The following is a 15,518-nucleotide window of genomic DNA, read 5'->3' on the forward strand; positions in this document are numbered from 1 at the left end:
CCTCACCACACCGCAAGGCAGAAAGATACACAGATCTGAAGTATATAATTCAGCGACTCAATGTTTTTTTGTTTGTTTGTTTGTTTGTTTTACGCCTTAGCACAGCTCTGCCCCTTCACTTCCGCTCGGCTGGGTCCGGAGCGGCCGTTAAATGTTTTTGTTTTTACGCCTTAGCGCAGCTCCGCCCCTTCACGCCCGCCCGGCTGGGTCCCGGGCGGTTTCGCAGTGGATTTCAAGATGGCGTCTGCGCTCCCGCACAGCTCCGAGGGTGGTGGGGATCCAACCTCCGCGCTCAAAAAGGCACGGCAGGTGCCGGGCGTGGTGGCTCACGCCTGTAATCCTAGCACTCTGGGAGGCCGAGGCGGGTGGATCGCTCAAGGTCAGGAGTTCGAGACCAGCCTGAGCGAGACCCCGTCTCTACTAAAAAATAGAAAGACATTATATGGACAACTAAAAATCTATATAAAAAAATTAGCCAGGCATAGTGGCGCATGCCTGTAGTCCCAGCTACTTGGGAGGCTGAGGCAGTAGGATCGCTTAAGCCGAGGAGTCTGAGGTTGCTGTGAGCTAAGCTGACTCCACGGCACTCACTCTAGCCTGGGCAACAAAGTGAGACTCTGTCTCAACAACAACAAAAAAAAGGCGCGGCAGCCAGAGGCCCAGAGGGCAAAGGTGCCCGCCGAGGCTGTCCGGGTCGTGAGCCGCCGGAAAAAAAAAGAAAAAGAAAAGAAAAGGAAAAAAAAGAAAAACCAAAAAAACCAAACACAAACACAAACACAAACAAACAAAACCCAGAAGAAATTTACCAAGAATAAAATATACAGTTCGGCGAGCCTATTCTTCTTGTGTGTGTGTGGGGGGGGTTTTTTGCCTTAGCGCAGTTCTGCCCCTGCACCCCGAGCGCGGCCCCGGCATATCCCGCACTCCTGGCGTTGGTTCAGAGACCAGTGGAGGGCGCCGGGCAGAGAGAGCTGCTCGGCACTTTATGGCTCCCGAGCGGTTTCGCCCTCGCTTTCAAGATGGCACCTGCAGAGCTCCGGGGCTGGAGGAGACCGGCTCCCCGGCAGGCAGAGACCGCCACTGCCCGGGGGCTGGCGAGCAAGGACGCGCACCGGGGATCACCGGCTGGAGAACCGCCGAAAAAGGCAGTGCGGGCAGAAAGAGCCGCTGGGCACTTTTTGGCTCCCGAGCGGTTTCGCCCTCGCTTTCAAGATGGCGCCTGCCGAGCTCCGGGGCTGGAGGGGACCGGCTCCCCTGCAGGCAGAGACCGCCACTGCCCGGGGGCTGGCGAGCAAGGACGCGCACCGGGGGTCACCGGCTGGAGAACTGCCGAAAAAGGCAGCACGGGGTACAACGCTATTTGCTGTCCGGGAATCTTTTGTGTTTTTCTGCCCTGGGGCAGATCCGTCCCTCCTCGCCAAGCGCTGTCTCAGCTGAGATCCCCCAGTTCTAAGGTAATTTCGCATAAAAGCCTCCTGTCTGCAATGCGCCACGTATCCCTCAGTGATTCTGCGCTGGCCTGGGTCAGGGCTCTGTTCAATTGGGAGCGGAGGGCAAGCCGCTTTCCCGAGAGGCTGCACCCGCCCTGGCTGGGGGCGGGTGTATCCGACCCGCGCTCCACTGGCTAGTGTCTGTCCCGCGTTCCTAATTTTCGTTCACCTCAGACCTCACTCGCTCTGTTTGTCCCATGCTGATTCTCCGTGGATTCACACCGCTGTTCCTGTGTGGGAGCGGTCCTCTAGCATTGTGGCAGGTCTGGATCGATGCCTTCCTTCCCGGGAGCACAGATCCAGGCTGTCACCACCATTCCGCCATCTTTCTTCTCTCAAGTGCTTTAGATGTCTAGGAGGAATGGGACGGTGTGGGTTAGAGCCTGCATGGGAAAAACTGAGTATTAGAATCGGATTATGTGCACATACCAACGTTTCTGAATGGCCACATTATCCTTTATGATGTGGGATATTTTCTCAGATGATTGTGAAAATTACCTGAGAACATAAAAACTCTTGGCAGATATTGAAAACTCAATGAAAGGTAGCTTTGAAACTGTATCAGTTATACCCGATACACAGCGTTCAGTTGTAGGGAGAGGGGATCTGGATTTATAGCTGTATCTATTTTTGTTTTGTGTGTGTGTCTGTGTGAGTTCTGCGTTTTTATGTTTATTTCTCTTTCTCTCTATGCCATGTCTCTCCCTGTCTCTCTGTGTGTTCCTCCATGTCTGTTTTTTTGCTGATGCCCATGTCTCTGTGTCTGTATCTCTCTGTCTCTCTGGTTTTCTGTCTCTGTGTCTGTTTGTCTCTCTCTGCCCTACTCTTCCATACCCCCTGCCTCCTCCCTACCTGTACCCCCTACCCCTGGCCATTTTTCTTTCTCTACCCTCTACCCACTCTCTGCCCCCTCTATATACCACCCACCACCATGCCTGTCTCTCTCTGTCATGGTGACACGGAGGAGTATGCCAGTGTGGTAAACACAGCAAGCAGTGCCCTCTGACTGCAACAGACAAGGCCAGATCACAGCAGCTTTGCCTGTCTGGAGGGATAAGAGGGAAGAAAGGGCCTGTTAAAGCTGCAGACTCTAGAAGAAATGTCTACACTGGTCTGATAAGAACTGAGGAAATATTGAAGGTTCCTGATGTGAGGATAATAGTATGTCAGGAGATTTTGGAGTTAGAAGAAACTGGGATTATGGGGATGAATTAGGATGTGATTTATAGCAATTTAGACAAGGTGATGAAGGTCAGAATTGGAATGGAGCAGTCAGAACCTCAATCCAAGAAATGCTTGAGAGAAGTCATGGGACACATTGTCATTGGCAGGGGAGGGCATGTAATAGAATTGAAAGAGAGTGGGCTTTTGAATCAGGTGGATCAGAGTTGAATTCTTGATTCCATTAAATAGTAATTGTGAGATGTTGAGCAAGCTACTCAATGTCATTGAACCTTGGCTTGTCCTGAAAATGGTGGTGATGATGCCTATTTTGAGGAACCATTGTGAAGGTTTGAGACGTTGCCTAAAGTTTAGCAGGAAATATCACGCGCTCAGTAGAAGGTAGCTATAATTTATGGGGGGTGAAGAAAGGGAGATCAGAGCTGAGTTGTCTTGGAGCATGGAGGAATAGCATAGATGGTGAGTAGAAGCAATCTGATTTGTGTGGATTGAGTGTCTCAGTGAGCAGCCTAATTTAAATTTGAACGTAGGGATAAGTAAATTTTCTAAAGCAAGGGAGGCTTCCAGCAAACCAGCCTTACATTTTATAGCACCGCTGGGCATTCGTGCACCCCAACCAGGTCATTTATAGTTTTTACGAGCCTAGATAGATTTGGAACACTTTGGTTTGCACTTGAATACAAAATCCACCCCCTCCAAGAAGTGCCATGAAATACGACTGAAGAAATCCCTGATATTGTTTATATTGCCGCACGGATGTGGAACATGACGAATGAGAGTAATAGCTGGTAACCAATATTAGATCATGATGACAAGGAAATTCATTGTTGGGAACTTTCCTATAAAGAACGGATAGTACAATCAATCCATTCTCACAGTCAGAAAGTTACTTTTTGAGAAATTATCCTTTTCACCTCTCCATTGCCTTTCCAGGGTACTGCAGTTTGATTTAATGTCTTCCTCTCGATGCCTGCTTTTGCACAAAATGCCTTTCACTTTTCTAACGCTGTGCCACTTATTGATGATCATTAATTCAGAGTGCTGGGGGTTGTTGCAGTTTTTATTAGGCGTTGTGATAAATCTTGTATTTCTTTTTTGTTTGTGTGTGTTTATCTATGAAATAGGCGTGAGCTTCATTGGGGCGCTTGGTTACAGGCCTTGGGTAGTGTATATAACAGCTTTAAAATCTACTCCATCTAGCTCTGACCTCCCCTTTCATGTTTATTTGTTGGGCTCGGTGTGTGATTGGGATAAATGCGATCTGGTGGATAGCTGTGGTTTTTGTCTGCCCTACATCTCCTCCCTTTGCTTTTGACAACTGTACTTTGCTTTTCTGTTGGAGGCCACTGCCCTCCACGATTCCATGTTCTTGTTATACTATTAATTTTGATTCTCCCCTGGGAAGGGCATGTCATTTATTTTGGCCAGAATACTCGAATCCTGGGTCATAGTTGATTGGTTTATAGATTGAATCAGACAGAATTGAATTCTTGATTCTGTTAAATAGTAATTGTGAGGCATTGGGCAAGCTACTCAATGTCACTGAACCTGGCTTGTCCTGAAAATGGTGGTGATGATGCCTATCTTGAGGAACTGTCATGACGGTCTGAGACATTGTACAAGGTTTAGCAGGAAATATCAGGCATTCAGTAGAAGGTAGCTATATTTTATAGGGGGTGACTCATTTTCACTCATTCATTCAATAATAATTATGGAGCATGTGTGAGGCATTGGTTTTCATTGTTGTGGATACAAGAGTGAGCAAAATAGGATCTCTGTGCTTACAGAACTTATTTTCTGGTTGGAGAAGACATAAACTAATCCAGTAAACAGAAATATACTAAAATGTCAGGTAATGATATTACTTTTAAAAAAAAGCATGGAATGTTCTCAAAGGCTTGAATGAGGGGAACTCCCCCAAAAAAACCAAAAAAAGGAAAAAAAAAATAAAGGAAAAAAAAAAGCATGGAAGAAGATTGAGAGAGATGGAGGTGTAGTGGGCTGCTATTTTAGAAAGGGAGTTCATGGAAGAACTTTATGATGAAGTGGCATTTGGTACAGAGGAAGTGAAGGAATAAGATATTAATACCTTAGAGAAAAGCACTTGGGGCAGGGGAAGCTGCGAGTGCAAAGGCCCTGAGGCTGTAACAAGGAAGGCAATGTTACTAGAATACCAAGAGCAAGGACAGGTTGATAGGTAATAAGGACAGAGGTCACAAGGGTCCAAACAACACAGGATATAGACTATGGTGAGGACTTTGGGTTCATCAGATGTGTGAAGGGAAGACATTGAGAAGTTTTGAATATGACAGTGACCAAGAACGGTTAATTAGAAGCTTTCCTGAGATGTGATATACAGATATTGGGAAAGAAAGGACGCTCCTGCATCTTTGGGATAATGAGCTATGAGGATGATGTCAGAATGAGCTACTATAATCATCTTCCTGTTCACACAGAGAACTTAAATAAAGGAGCCAATACAAAAAGGGAAATTGAAAAACAAAAACACTGAGGTAGGGATGGATAGAAAGAAAAAGAGCTCTACAGTATAAGACCCTGGAACCAAGCATTCCTGAAGTACCTCTCGTGATGTGAACTAATACATCTGATGTTTGGTTTAACCTCTATTGAATGTGATTCCAGTGAGGTCATTTGTCACTTAAGGAGTCCCGAATAATCATCATTGTTTTGATGGTGGTCATTAGTAATACTCAATTTTTATTTATTCTATTAGTTATAGCTAACAGAACCCACCATTTTAAATGATTTCATTTGAGTATCATAATAATCCCATGAGGTAGACAGACAGTAAGTGTCTGCCTTAGTGTTGAAGACAGAGGCCAAGGGCATTGATTGCACTGAGTGATCTGTTCAGTGTTAAATAGGTAATATTTGGCAGAACCAGAATTTATGAGACATTCTGTGTGACAATAAAATACATACTTTTCCCATTCTCTGATAGTTACTATGGTGGCTTTAAAATATGTCCTCAAATTCTTTGATACTCTTCAAGAGGTAGAGCCTAGTTCTCCTCCCCTTGAATGTGGGCTGGGCTCAGTGACTTGCTTCTGATGAGTAGAAAAAAACAAAGAAGCACAATGAGAGTGCAACTTAGGAGGCTGGGTCATCCAGGGCAGCATGCCTTCCCTGCTCTCTTTTGGATCACTTACTCGAGCGAAGCTGGCTGCCATGTCCTTAGGGGTCTCATTCAGCCCAGGAAGGCCCACGTGGTGAGGAACTGAGGCCTCTAACCAACAGCCACGTGAGAGAGCCACTGTGGAAGCTGATCCTCCAGCCCTGGCTGAACAGCCTTCAGATGTCTGCAGCCCCAGCTGACGTACTAATTGCAACCTCAGGAGAGGTCCTGAGCCAGAACCACTCGACTCATACGCCCTGGATTCCGGAGCCTAAGAAATTGTGAGATAATAAATGTTTGCTTTAAGTTGTTGTGTTTTGGGGTAATTTATTATGCAGCAATAGGTAACTAATACAGTTACCTTCTCAGATTTCCCTTCAGCCCCAATGCCTTTGCTGACATCAGTGTCAAGGCCCATTACTACATTTTTAAACAGTGGTATCTTCTTCCCTTTGATGGCCAATTGGTGTGATTTCTAATGCAAGATAATGTCAAAGGTTCAGGTATATATGTCAAAGGTTCAGGTAGATTCCATTTCAGAACTGATCTTTGCTTCTCTGAAGAGGAATGCTTTGACTATGATGATGCCCTTGAATGCCAATACAATAGACCTAACAGTTTACCTCTTGGAACCGTAAGGAAAAGGGCAAGTAGTCATGTCTTAGGCATGGAAATTGGCTTTATGGATAATGTCATTAGATCTGTATATTAGAATAAAACTAGGTCTCAATTTCAGTAAACGTGACAAAAAAAGTTAATAATATGAAGAAATGGGAATTGATTTAAATATTAAACATAAGGAGGTAGTATTATATCAAATAAAACCTTGATGGATTATGATGCAAATATTATAGGCCGGGCGCGGTGGCTCATGCCTGTAATCCTAGCACTCTGGGAGGCTGAGGCAGGTGGATAACTCGAGGTCAGGAGTTCGAGACCAGCCTGAGCAAGAGTGAGACCCCCGTCTCTACTAAAAATAGAAAGAAATTATCTGGCCAACTAAAAATATATATAGAAAAAATTAGCTGGGCATGGTGGCGCATGCCTGTAGTCCCAGCTACTCAGGAGGCTGAGGCAGGAGGATCGCTTAAGCCCAGGAGTTTGAGGTTGCTGTGAGCGAGGCTGACGCCATGGCACTCACTCTAGCCCGGGCAACAGAGCGAGACTCTGTCTCAAAAAAACAAAACAAAACAAAACAAAACAACAAAAACAAATATTATAATGTGAAAAAATGTAGTACCATGGGAAAATATGTGAAAATCATGTCCAATGAATAAGCTGAAAATAAAATTGTGACTACATTAATTGTATTTATGTAAATATTATATACAAATATGAATAAGGGGAGAAAAGAAAAATTTAAAGATGTATTAGAATAGTAGAATTCTGGGTCTCTCTGGTTCTCTGTACTTACAATGTCATTTATGCAATTTTAAAATGTTGCATCTCAACTGAACGTAATTTTCCAAATGTGCCTTCATTAGTGAGACCATTGTCTATGTTAATCTTAAATCTATAGTCCTATTAATGTGCTGTGAATTTTTGAGTTCTTGCTTAGCTGCAATTTGTGTCCATGCTATAAAGCATCTCCTTTGGGCATTATATTCTTAGGTTAAATTCCTGAGAGTTAACAACTTGGATTGATGAGATCTGAGAATTTAATATGTGTGAAATTTATCACTTTGGCAAAGGAGTTGGAACAGTATTTTAGGAGTTTCTGGTCTAGAGCTTTCCAAATTTTAGTTACCCTTAAGATTATGGACATAGTCACAAAGTAGCTGTGCTATTATTTACAGCATGTTTTTAACTTTAAATCGACTCCTGTGTTCAAAGGCTGCCATTGCCCCCCACAAACTCAGACGTGCCAATGCATTGTGGAAGCTTTCCTGATGAACCCACACATGGCCTCTGAATCCCCCTCATTGCAGGGCCCCGGGAACTTCCTCTTCAGTTTCATCTTTAAATGTAGCTGTGTGACTAGATTGCACCAGTGAAATATGAGTGGATTGGGGGAAAAAATAAGCTTTTCTGTTACCTTCAGTTCCAAGATGATCTGATATTAACTGCTTTATGAAATGCACATGGTAATACTTGATGAAAAGTTAAATCTACTTGGGTTATTTCCAAGTGAGGTCACAGGTTGGTTTTATAGCAGATCCTCAAAGATTTTCATTTCTTATTTCGTTGGCCTTTGAGTTGAGATGGCTGCCTGTGTTGGGGGGTTTTCTCAGGGTGCTTTGCAAGTAAAAATTTCTCTGGATGGTAGATTTGGGTTATTTTTTCCAACTCTTTACTCCGTCCCAGTAAGATAATGATATATCTGCACTTTTGACCTGGGCACTCTGATGCTCCCTAGAGTGGCACCCCGTTAACACTGAGCTTAGCCACATGACTCACTCTGGCCAATAGAACATGAGAGGATGTGACAGTAAACAGAACTTTAAATGTCCTTGTGTGGTTTGGTTTGGCCTCTTGCATTAGAAGAATGTGTACAGGTAGCTGGTTGAAGGAGAATAAAATGACATATGGAATGGATCAGAATGCAGCCTGGAGCCAAGTCCAGCCTATTTCAGCCAAGTGCAGTAGGGTCATATCCTACCTGCAGATCCTGGAGTGGGAAATAAACGTTTATTTTTGTGAGCCACTGAATTTAGGTTATTTTTATTACACAACTACATTGCAGCAAAAATTGACAAATACACTCAGTAAATACAGTTGTCTGGAAAGTGCAATTTTTGTGCAAGACGTGGATGGGAGAAGCAAAAGAAATAGCCCTCAAAGAAACTGCCAATCTTCAGAGGAAAAGAGTAATAAATGAAGGCATGTTAACAAAGACAACAGAGACAAATACACCTAATAAAGAGGAAACCAATAATCCATTATTACCAGATAAAATAAATATTCAAAATACAATTGTAATGTAAGACCTTTCTTGCGAGTGCCCCTGGGTCTGGACTTCCTGTGGTTGTAGATTGTTTGTGCCAATGTTTTCTTTTCACCAGCCCGAACAGCCAAGGGAATCCCACACTTCAGAGAGAGTCCCACCTTATGTGTTGCTGATAAGATCCAGTGGCTCATTTTCCCTCCAAAAACCTATCCGAACTCCTATTTCCAAATATTTCATTAAACAACAGAGTTGTTCTGAGGAGAGTAGAAGACTTGAAAGGAAAATATGCCACCTCTGTTGACAGCGAGAAGGTGGTTCATGAACATTTTCCCGTCCTGTCTATCTAGATGTGATCCAAAGACTGGATCTCGCCACTGAAATGTGAGTGGTAGTGAGGTGTCACTTCCGGGCCCAGAACTGTAAGAAGCGTGTGTACGTTAAACGTGCTTTTATTCCTTTCTCCAGCTGGAAGCCAACTCCAAGATCTTCGAGAAGGGCAGAGCCACAGATGGCAGTAGCCTGGTTTCCTAACCTACCAGGTGCACGAAAGCAGGCCCCGGATCAGGAATTCCCCCACAGACTGTTGTGTGAGCAAGATGGGAACTTCAGTTGTATTCAAGCCATAGACACTTTCAACAGCCAGCACTACCCCTAAAATAGGCTTGCCATAAGGTAGAGACAAAAAATAAATATTTAAATTTACTAAAACTGAAAGAAATACTCATTTTTATACCACTTTCTGCTTTGGGTACCATTACTGATAAGTGTATCACACATGCGCAAAGATTGTTCTGGTGCTTGGACTGATCAAATGTCAGCAAAACAATGTTTTCTTTCTTATTCCTGGACTCTTGCTGCTGGTCAGTTGGAGTATTCTTATTTGTTAATGTTTGTAAGCTGCTGTTTAGATGTTGCTGACCTCAAAATGCTACCAAATCATGTCAGCGTTCATGTTCTCGGGAGAGAGAACAGTCAAAGCACAAATGCTCTGTTATTAATAAAAGTGTTTGACTGACAGGTCAGGTAGGACACGTTCCTCCTCAGCGCACTTTCAAAGTGGCAGGTTATTTCATGGAAAGCGTCCAGCTCTCTGTCACTCAGAAGTGCTTCCTTGTGCTATTGCCAAGCTGTGGTCACTACTGATGACCCAACATAGCCCAGGGGAAGCTCCAGAAGGAGTTTCCCAGACCCACCCTTGCTGTTCCCTTTGTGTTGCTTTTGCAGCTTTCACAAAGGGGCCCAAGGAGAAGGATGAAGGGTTGGGAGTTCTGTATCTGGGCTGTGTGGGGTATTATTTAGGGTTAGTAATGTTGATTGCTGTAACATAAAAGTCACTTTCGGTGTTCTTGGTCGGGGGTCATCTTTCACTCTTGCAGTCTCTCTTGTGGCTTTGTTCTCCTCTGGGGCCTTGAAGTGCTTTCCACTAAGTAGGTGGGTGGGGTGGGTGAGAGATGATCGTGTGTGGGATTTTGCAGTGAGCATTTTGTAAAACTGTTTCTTCCAGAAAATGCAGGCAAACAACCAAGATGTTTTTCAACTATGTCAGGAACTCTCTCTCCAGTTCCTTACTTTGCTGTGCCAGGATTTCTGGTGCTGCTCAAGTCCCATGGGACCTTTCCCCCAGCTGCTCTATTGTTCTGGAGTCCTCCCTCACTTTTCATTCTCATTACAAAGCTCTGATGGCCCCATTGGACTGGGCCTTGGCAGAGTCGCTTATGATATGGGAAGTGCTTATTTTATTAGCAATGATCAATGATTTTCTTTAGCTGTAGACGGAGATTGTATTTCTAGTAAGTATGCACTGAGCCCAGGGACTGGTGTGGGCTTATTGCAATATACTTTCACATGCAGACTGCACCATGCTGCAATTTTCTCAGTGCTCAACGAGACCCAGTGCTTGCTTTTATTGCTGGAGTCAGTTATTGGTGCTCTGTGTGGAATTGGCTACTGAGTGTCTGGTGGGGAGAGTCTCGTAGGAGCCAACTTTCCCAGTGGGGCTTCCTTCATATTGGAATCCTTCAAAGTTCAAGAGTCTGAGAGGACCCCAGGGGGTGAAAGTCTTTTGAGTCTACAATGCCTAAGCTATTTGATGTTTACTGAGACATCCCTGCTGCCTGGCCTCGTATGATGCCTTCATGCAGACACCTCTGTCCTGAGATGTACAAAAATGAAATGTGCTAAGTGTGCTCCCTGTTGGCACTGTTGCCTGCATGATGCTTCCACACAGCCCTCCTTGCTTCATTTTCTTCACACTCTTAGCCCGTGACCTTATCGATCCTTCTACAAGGCAGCTTCATGCTTAAGAGCACGGGCTCTGGAACTGCTCAGCCAACTGCTTACTGGTGTGATTTGGGGCAAGTTTTTTTTTTTTTTTTTTTTTTTTAAAGCTTCTTAAACCTTGGTTTCCTTATATATTTAAAGGAGAAAAGAATACCCATACTATAAGTTGGTTGTCCAAATTAAATGAGTCAATGCATATATAGCATTTAGCTTATACCGGGCAGTGACTAAGTGTGATCAGGTCCTTGCCTCATCCACTGTGGCTCTCTGGCCTCAGGCTTCTCTTGGTTGGAATTTCATCTGTCTCTCAAGGATTCACAGAGTGGGTAGTAGCTTTCTGAATAAACCCAGAACCTGCAATTTCCTTCTGAAATGCTTCCTCATTGGGGAACTTGATGATGACAGTAATAATAAAATCAATAATGGAGAACCTTTGAAGCTCTTAATAACTACATGCTAGACCCTGCGCAAAACACTGTGTGTCATCCACCATTTGATCCCTGTCCCACTGTGTGGGTTGGATACCAGGATTGCCTCCATCTTACAGATGAGAAAACTGAGGCCAGCGTATTTATGTAACTTGTCTGAGGCTCTGCACGTAGTAAGTGGCAGAGCCAGGGTGTAAACCCCTATCTGTCTGACTCCCACCTGCCTGCTCTTAACTGCTGTTGATGCCATCCTGAAAAAAGTGGGCAGGACTTCTAGGCCAGTTCTTGGTCTCTCAAACACCATTTCACCTTTTCATGGTCCAGGCTGTCAGTGCACAGCATCTACTGTATACGTCAAGAAACCAAAACCAGCCCAGACACCTCAAGCTGAGGGGTGATCTGGGAGTCAGTTACATGGCACTGGAAGGTTGAAAGAGATGCAAAGGAGGCGCTGAAGCAGCCCTGCAGGAAGAAGTAACTGCTAACTGCGGGAAGCAGTCACCACCCTCGGGGCAGAGTGGTGTTGCAGAAATCTCGGTGCTGGGGGGAGCAGGGGGTGTGTGTTACCATAGGGCGGGTGCCTGGTCTCTGGGGGCTTGTCACGTGTCTGGTGCTCAGCCTGCTCAGGGGGTCCCAGAGTGGGGACATTGTCGGGTGGGGGGGCCTGAAGGACACAAGAGCTATCTGATGCTGTTGCAGCAGGACCAGGATGAATGAGCTGAAAACGGGAGAGCGTCATGTTCCCATCCTCCCGGCCCCCTGGTGTCTCCCATTGCAAAACCTAACTGGAGGCCAGTTACCACGGGCACCTGGAGAGCAGTTTCAGCATTGCACAGCCGACTGGATGAGGTGGGCTTGGGCCGAGAGGAATGGGGAAACCTGAGGCACCATTGCTATTTGCATAGCTGGAGTGGACGTCCAGTCAGATGTGGTTGTAGACATGTGCTTTGCAGGTTATGCGGGCAGCTCCCGGAGAAGAGATTGTATCGCTCGGGGGTAACTGAAGAGAGACTGACTTTTCCTGCTGAGCAAGCACCATGCATTCAGACAGCTCGTTTTGTAGAGACTGGTATGATTTTAGGGCTTGAAGCCAAGTGTAGTCTTTCAGCAGTCTTCATCTGTGTGATTTTGGAAGGAAGAGCATGTCAGCCTACCAGGTCACTTCCTGGAGTAATTAGCTCTACTGTATTGAGCATCTCTTTCTTTCAGCCACAAATCATCCGAGTCGAAAAAGGAGAAAACCCACGGCTGGTCCAGCACCATGTCTAATTTCCTGGGAGACTTTTCTTCTCTTAGAATTACCCATTCACTCTTGTGGGAAATCGCCTTAGCAGGGATGAGAGCCTGGCTTAGAGGAGGGGAGAGGAGCGAGCCTGCAGTTGGAAATGCTGAGTGGCAGTGTCACCATAGCCAGGGTTGTCACACGCCTAATGGACGGTCCACCCTGGCATGCCAGTGATGTTAAAATCTCCCTCAGGTCCACGCGAGGCCCATCTCACCTATGTGCATCCGGAGACGGTAGGTGGTGCTGTGGTGTTAAAGGATGAAAGGAGGGTGAGAAAAACTGCTGTGGGAAAAAACTTATGGGAAAAGCAGGGAGTGGGAGGACTGGCTTGGAGAGGAAGGGCGAGATGAATATGCATTCTCGTTCAGTGTCTTTCCGACTCAGGTGAGCATTTTCCCTTTCCGATCTGGGCATGCATAGGAAAATCCAATTACAGATGCCAGACACACTGGGCTCTTTCAAATCAAATTGCAGATGTGGGTCCCGACATCCCGCTGACTGCATGTGCTGGCAGTAGAACCTCTGGCGATAGAAGCCTGGCTTCTCCTGTCCCCCCTTTCTTTCCTCTCTCTCAGTTCTTCCTTCCCTCCTCACCACTCCCCTATTCCCTCATTTGAATGTTGTTATCTTCCCCTTTCTGACATCCATTTAATTCAATTCTGTCATTTTGTACCCAGCGCTACTTTTCTGAGACACTGTGGAGTATCCGGTGGAAAGGGGGATAAAAATAACATTCTTTTGATAAAAGATAAATTACCACTTCCTGAGCACCTCCTAGGTGCTAGGAATCGAGCTAGGCACTTTTCCTCTTTATTTATCCTATTAAGCCATTTAATTGATTCATTTATGTAACCAGTTCCTTGAGGACTAACTGTGTCCTGGGGGGCTGGTCTTGTGTGACTTCTAATGGGGAAACAAGAGCATTAAAAGGCCTGTCCCCTTTGTGTATCTTCTGTCCTGCTCCGGGGTCCACCCCTGATGATTCAGCCACAGATTTCTACCTGGCTGCTTTGAACACCCTGGCAACTCCGTAGTCAGACCACCTGAGCCCAAGTCCTGGCTCGTGGAAGTTGGGCACATTACTTAAGTTCTTAGTACTCTGGTTTTCTCATAAGAGAAAATGGGATAACCATTCCTACGTGCAAGCTAAGTAAGACCATACACGCAAACCTTTAGAATGACAGCCGGTGCAAGCTAAGTAAGACCATACACGCAAACCTTTAGAATGACAGCCGGCACGTAGCAAGTGCTCAAACTTTAATCATCATCATCACCATCTTCAAATTTAAAAAGTTGCTACCTTTGGAAACTGTAAGGTAGTATTTTATCTACTTCCCATACCCCCAGATCTGTCTCTGAGGTAGGCAGCAGATAAAAAGGGAGCAATTTACTTTTCCTAGGAGGAGTCAGGGAAGGTTGCGTAGAAGAGTCAGAATTACGGATGCCCTTGCTCTGAGGAGGCTTGGAGGTGAACTTCTGAACCCAAGAGGGTCATATGCTCCACAGAGGATCAGCTGAAACCTGTGTTCCCTGGTGCCTGTCATTTTCTTTCTTTCTCTTTCTTTCTTTATTTCCTTTTTGAGACAGAGTCTTGCTCTGTTGCCTGCGCTAGAGTGCCGTGGCGTTGGCCGAGCTCACAGCAACCTCAAACTCCTGGGCTCAAGCAATCTTCCTGCCTCAGCCTCCCATGTAGCTGGGACTACAGGCCTGCACCACCATGCCCAGCTAATTTTTTTTTTTTTTATATATTTTTAGTTGTCTAGTTAATTTCTTTCTATTTTTAGTAGAGACAGGGGTCTCACTCTTGCTCAGGCTGGTCTTGAACTCCTGACCTTGAGCAATCCTCCTGCCTCGGCCTCCCAGAGTGCTAGGCTTACAGGCGTGAGCCACCACACCTGGACTATCATTTTCACTTGTGCACATTTTGCAAACCATTTCAGTGGGATCACATGATCCCTGAAGTCGAGCATGGATATTTTGGGGGCCAGAGACCCCACCCAGGTTCAGGACCCCTGATTTGAGACCCCTTGCAGGTTGAATGTTCTCTGTCAAAACACCATAAAACAATTTAAGAGAGCTTAGTAGGTGCTGTTCGCACCCCACTCAGATCCCTGTTACCTCACTGGGGCTCCCCACTCCCAGCTGCTGTGAGTGTGGGCTGCTAATGACTCACACCTGCCCTGCTTTCCTGATGGGGGATCTTGGCTCCGGGGATACACACCCCCCCCCCCCCCCCGCCAAGACAGGGTGGCCCTCAGCAATGACTAATACAGAGTATAGCGGCCAGTGCCCTGGCAGTACAGTCTGCGATACAAGTCATGCTTCTGAGCCCTCATGGCACCAGGCTGAGAGCTTTCCTGAAACCACATTTTTCCTCACTGCTCCCGGGCCCTACCCACCTCCCTCACACCACTGTGGGTTTCTCCCTAGGGCGCTGCTTCAATAAACCACTTGCAAAAGGATCTCCATCCCAGCTCTGTTTGAGGGCACCCAGCCTAAGACACAGAGAAACTTGAGCTTGTTATCCTGAGGAGCTAAAAACCAAGGCTGCAGAGCATCCGTGTAAGGGGTTAGGGAGGAGGGGGAAGCTCCACTGCCCCTGTTGTCCTGTGACACTCTGGTTGGTTCTAGATGTTTGGGACAGATTTTTGGGGAGCTCACCAAGAGCAAGTGACGTTAGTGGTTACCTTGGAGCCCTCTGATTTCAGACCATAGTTTTGCTCTCAAGCTCTAGGAAGCCTCCCAGGCAGAGATGATTCCTCAGTAAGGCTGCTGAAGAGTGAGGATTAATGTGCTGGGCTGGGGAGCCCCCATCCTAGCCAGCAGGTTT

The sequence above is a fragment of the Eulemur rufifrons genome, chromosome 7 (assembly GCF_041146395.1).
Source record: "Eulemur rufifrons isolate Redbay chromosome 7, OSU_ERuf_1, whole genome shotgun sequence".
Lineage (NCBI taxonomy): Eukaryota > Metazoa > Chordata > Mammalia > Primates > Lemuridae > Eulemur > Eulemur rufifrons.